Here is a 6,318-nt window from a genome sequence, read left to right on the forward strand (position 1 = left end):
CTAATTTTGCTTAGCACAATACACTCCAGTTCCATCCACGTAGTTGCAAATGGCAAGATTTCATTCTTTTTGATTGCCGAGTAACACTCCATTGTGTGTGTGTGTGTATGTGTGTGTGTGTGTGTATATATATACACATACTGTATTTTCTTTATCCATTCATCCACTGATGGACATTTGGGCTCTTTCCATACTTTGGCTATTGTTGATAGTGCTGCTATAAACATTGGGGTGCACGTGCCCCTTCAAAACAGCACTCCTGTATCCCTTGGATAAATACCTAGTAGGGCAATTGCTGGGTCGTGGGGTAGTTGTATTTTTAATTTTTGGAGGAACCTCCATACTGTTTCCCAGAGTGGCTGCCCAGATTGCATTCCAACCAGCAGTTAACACATTGGGTTTTAACTGTGTATAATGTTGCAATTCCTTATTTTTCAAATAACCAATGCATCTTGGAGCCCTTTCTGGCAGCCATTCTTGTGAAGGGGTACATAGTATTAATGTCCCATAGTGTACATGAACCATAATTCAATTAACTCTTTCCCTACTAACATTTGGGTTCGGTCCAGTTTTCCACTATTATGAACAACACTGTGATGAACATTTTTTTACACATACCATTGTGTCTCTGCTTAGGCATTTCTATAGGGAAGATACCTGGAAGCAGAATTGCCAGATCAAAGTTTCGCTAAACATGGACAATGGCCTTATTGATTGACATTCCCCACTGTAGTGTATAAGTGTTCATCTTCATACATCCCATCGACTGTGGATATCCATTCATTATACAAATATATATTGAACAACTACTACGGGCCAGGCACTGTCCTAGAAAAGTAGGGCACATTTCTGCTTTATGTCACTTATAGTGTAGTAGAGGGAAACAATAAACAATTTAGGTCATATTTTATGATGAAAATATGTCATGTCATATTTTCTTATGTCTTATGTCATATTTTATGATGAAAGCATGATTTCTTTAGTAAATTATGTACAATGTTATGTCAGAAATGCTATAAAAGAATAAGTATGGCAAAGAAAATTAGGAACGCCTGTGGGGTTGAGATTTTGAATAGGCTAGTCAGGAAGGTGTCCTCAAGGTAATATTTGAACCTTTGAAGGAAGTGAGAGTGTGAATTCCCAGCAAAGGAAACAGCCCAGTGCCAAGGCTCAGCGCAGGAATGTGCTAGGTCTTTTCAGAGATGTAGTAAAGAGGTCACTGTGGCTTGAACAGAGTGTCTGGGAGGATCAGGAGAAAATGAAGGCCAGGGTGGGTAGGGACTTGTAGGTAATGGAGTGATATTAGAAAGTTTTGAGCACAAGAGTGACATGCTCTGCCTTAATGTAATGGCCTTGCCCTGGCTTCTCTGTTAAGAGTGAACTACAGGATCAGGGGTACAGGAGCATGGAAGGAGCCAGTGAGGAGGCTCCTGCAATAAACCAGTGGGGATATGGGAGGGCCTTGGGCCAGGGTAGTAGCAGTGAGGTGAAAAGAAGTGGTTAGATTCTGGATACTTAGAAGGTAGAGCCAATATTTACTGTGGGATTAGGGTGAAAGAGAGAGGAGTCAGATTATAATCTGCTTTTGCAGATTAAGTGGACGAGCACAAGTTTACATCTCATGCTTTTAGTTTTCGTTTCCCTGTCTACTAGTGAGGTTAGCTTCTTTTCACGTGTTTACTGACTGCTTGTTTTCTTGAGAAGTTTCAGTTTTCCTTACCTTTCCTCTGGTTAATGCAATGATTTCTTTAACAAAAATCTTGTCTGTGGGGTAATTTTGCTTTATGTTTATCCAGATTCTGAAGTTAATTTCTCATTTTAGAAATACAGCATTGTTGGAGCTCCTGAGTGGCTCAGTTGGTTAAGTGTCTGACTCTTGATTTCAGCTCAGGTCATGATCTCAGTTTGTGGGATTGAGCCCCGTGTTGGGCTCTGCACTGACAGCATGGAGCCTGCTTGAGACTTTCTCTCCTTCTCTCTCTCTGCCCCTCCCCTGCTCACACACCCTCTCTCTCTCAAAAATAAACTTAAAAAAAAAAACCAAACAGCATTGCTGAGCCTGTAGGTAACCTGGGATTACTCAGTCAAATCTCTTTATAGATGAGAAAACGCAGGCTCAGTGGAGTGACTTATTCAAGGTCACACAGCTCAGTGTTAGAGCTGTTACTAAATTTTAGTTTTTCTGATCACTGCTCTATTTCAATTTCCATCAACTATACCATCTTAAATCTTTTTTTTTTACCAATAAAACTAATGAGAGTCAACAAACTCATCTCCAAGAGGGTTCAAATTTGGATAGGATAGCTGATCAAAAGGAATGTCAATAAAAATGTACCACCCAGGCTAAGACACTAGATTTGCATTGCTTTTTTCCCCCACCATAACCTTTGGAACAGGAGAAAACAGGCAGGGTGTCTTTCCGGCCTGCTGGCCCTCTGGCTCCCGAGCCACACTGAGATCAATAATCATTCAGGCTCCTTTCCGCCTCATTACCATTCTAATTCTCCTTAGTCGAATCCACCGAAGGTGTAATTTTTTTTCCAACTCTAATAAACCAAGCTTTCAGATTAAGGGAAAAGAAAAAAGGGATAAAGCCAGCTTATCTTAGTGAAAAACGAATTGGGAAAATTAGAACATGCAAGCCAGTTCTTGCTGAGTCTGGTTTGTTCAGCAATACAGCTGTCTCACTGAGGACCTGGGGTCCTTCTAGGAAAAACCCTATGTAGGGTGCTGGAACCAGGCAAGAGGCTCTACTGAAATAATAAGCAAAATGTCTAAAGAGGATCCATCTTTTTTTTTAATTTTTAAAAAATGTTTATTTTGAGAGAGAGAGACAAGAGTGAGCAGGGGAGGGGCAGAGAGACAGGGAGACACAGACTCTGAAGCAGACTCCAGGCTCTGAGCCGCGAGCACAGAGCCTGATGCAGGGCTTGAACTCATAAACTGTGAGATCATGACTTGAGCCAAAGTCGGATGCTTAACCGACTGAGCCACCCAGGTGCCCCTGAAGTTGGATGCTTAACCCACTGAGCCACCAGGCATGCCACAAGACAATCCATCTTAATCAGACTTTTTTTTTGTTAACTAGGCTCCACACCCAACTTGGGGCTTGAACTCAGGACCCTGAGATGGGGACTCCTATGCTCTGACAGACCAGCCAGACATTTTGTTAAAAACAAGAGGAAAAACAGAGACTGAAAGGGCCCAGGCTGGGAAGTGCTGAGGGCACACACTTGGAAAGGTGAGCAGACACTAGACAAAGCTACTGCTCCTGAGCTCTGCGGGTCCAGATCCGCTCCCTTTCAAAAAGCATCACACAGGCCTTCTTCCAAAGAGCAGTTATGCCTGCTACAAAAAAGTTAGGAGATCTAAAAATACGCTAACCCTCTAGCCTTTTCTGTGCACGTACACTTTGTGCATACAAAAAACTGGCAAAATGCTATGCATACTGTTTTTAAGCTGTTTTTCTCAGTTAACTTATTGAGCATTTCCTCCATGGATTTAATGTCTCTAAGACATGACTGATAGTGGCTGTGTATTTTATTACATAAATTTTGTCTTGCTCAAACAAGCCTCTTTTGTTAGACGATGTTGATGTGCTTAGATTTGGAGACTGACAAATTTCAAGTAGAGGCAGAATTACCAGATTGGAGTATTTCTTAAAGAAAAAAGAAAAACAACCAAAACCCTCACAAACATTTATTCTTTAAAAAAGAAAGATTTAGAAGGATTTTCAATGTAAAAAAAAATAGAAATACAGAAAATAAAATAAACAACTATATTCCCATCAACATTCACATTTTGTATGCATATGCTTTCAGTTTTTTTTAAAAACATGTAAACATTCTATACAAAATTATGCATGGTTTCATAACAGAATTTTCTCATTAAATATATAGTAAGAGTATTTTCTCAGATATCTACCGCTTCTTCTAAAACATAACTTTTATTTTTTTATTTTTTTAGTGTTTATTTTTGAGAGAAAGAGAGAGAGACAGAGAGAGAGAGAGAGAGACAGAGTGAGAGTGGAGGAGGGGCAGAGAGAGGAGACACAGAATCTGAAGCAGGCTCCAGGCTCTGAGCTGTCAGCACAGAGCCCGACATGGGGCTCAAACTCATGAACCGTGAGACCATGACCTGAGCCGAAGTCAGACGCTTAACTGACTGAGCCACCCAGGTGCCCTGAAAACATAACTTTTAATGGCTACAGACTTCCACTGTACGGGTATAGCACACACTCACTAGCACAGAACCACAAAGGCAGGTACTTTGTGCAAAGAACAGCACCTCTTGCATAGAAAACAGTGCTCAATAACCACTTACTGAATGAATACATGAATTTACCAATCAACTGCTGGATATTGAGCTTATTTTGGACTTTCACTATTACAAACATTCTTACACAAACATCTTGTGAAAAGCGCTACTTCCTTACACTCAGTTCCTAGAAATGACATTTATTGGGTTAAATGGTACACATTGTAAAACAGATTTAAGACCATCTGACTTATCATCAAACCACATCACTTCTGAGAGGACAAGGGGACAGAATTTAGGACTGTGATAACATTCCCACCAGCAGAGTATCCTATGAGTATCAGTTTCCCCAGGCTTAACACTGTGACTCCATTTTTAAAAAAAATTTTTAATGTTTATTTATTATTGAGAAACAGAGACAAAGCATGATTTGAGGGAGGGGCAGAGAGAAGGGGAGACACAGAATCCGAGGCAGGCTCCAGGCTCCAAGCTGTCAGTGCAGAGCCCTACGCGGGGCTTGAACTCACAAATCGCAAAATCATGACCTGAGCCAAAGTCAGACGCTTAACCAACTGAGCCATCCAGGTGCCCTGTGACTCTACTCTTGACATCACATACATCCTAGATTGTACTGAGTATCACTCTGCATCTTTGTTATAAAATAATGAATAAAAAAAAAGATCTTACCCTTGGTCCCTTCTCCTGGTCTCAGGTTCCTTAGTCTAGGGGTCATTCGAGCATGACAAAGCAACCATGGGTTGTCTATAAATGAATGTGACTGTAGGGGGGCTTGGGTGGCTCAGAGGGTTAGGCGATCGACTTCAGGTCATGATCTCAGTTCACGAGTTCAAGCCCCGCGTTGGGCTCTGTGCTGACAGCTCAGAGCCTGGAGCCTGGTTCAGATTCTGTGTGTGTGTCTCTCTCTCTCTGCCCCTCCCCTGCTTGCGGTCGGTCTCTCAAAAATAAACATTAAAAAAATTTTTTTCGAAATCAATGTGACTGTGTTCTCATAACACTATTTATGGACACAGAAATCTGGATTTCCTCTAATTTTCATAGGTCACAAAAATATTATTCATTTAATTTTTTTCTCCCTGGCCACTTAAAAATGTAAAAACTATTCTTAGTCTGTGGGCAGTACAAAAACAGGAAGTGGGTCAGAATTTGCTGACTCTTGACTTAGAAAATGTCTGGTAGACAACTAAAACAAACCTAGGGGATCACCGTCATGGAAATGTGGAAGAAATCATCAATTTTTCCTTTTTCCTGAATTGCATAATTTTCTGCTTGCTGTCAAAGTAGAGATGCAGTATATACATCTCCAATTATGTTCCTCATAAAAACAGACATAAATAAAAATGAGAGAGAATTTAATGGTATACACAAGTTTGCCCACTGTCCCACTCAATCGGCACATCCTTAGAGGGAGCACAGGCTGGGAGACCGGTTGCTATTCCCTCGGTTTGCCGCAGTTTCCACATGCTTTTCACAGCATACATATCTCACCTCATGGAGTGTGAGTTTACATTTTGAGTATGTACTTTTTTGTACCACACTGGTCCTAAACACAAGCCAACACCTTTATCTGATACTCATCTGAATAAAGAACCAACTATCCTAATGCTGAAGGATAGGGTGATCTATTGGATTTGCTAATGACAGTATGTTCATTTCTAGTGGGTCACATATAATGTAAACTATGGAAAATTTAAGGGATTTTTCCAGTGGTAATTTTAATTACATAAAATTTTCCTATCATGCACTAAGTTTAGAGCCTTGCTACTTACACATAAGGGATGAATCTATTTTTATTTCTTAGAAAACAAGGATTAAAACATGAACTCAATATACAATGTTCCTAAGGAAAAAAAAAAAAGGCAGGACAGAGGAATGAAGGTTTGCCGCAAGCAGCAGGTAGCCAAGTGGCTTCCAGCCAGTCGTCCACATAAATAAACAAACAGGGATGTTTCTAAGAGCCCACGTAATAATAAAATATTGACACTACATTTCTAGAAAGGAGCACTAAATTCCCATTATCATTTGAAATATTAATATTCCCTA

The sequence above is a fragment of the Prionailurus viverrinus genome, chromosome B3 (assembly GCF_022837055.1).
Source record: "Prionailurus viverrinus isolate Anna chromosome B3, UM_Priviv_1.0, whole genome shotgun sequence".
NCBI classification, from domain to species: domain Eukaryota; kingdom Metazoa; phylum Chordata; class Mammalia; order Carnivora; family Felidae; genus Prionailurus; species Prionailurus viverrinus.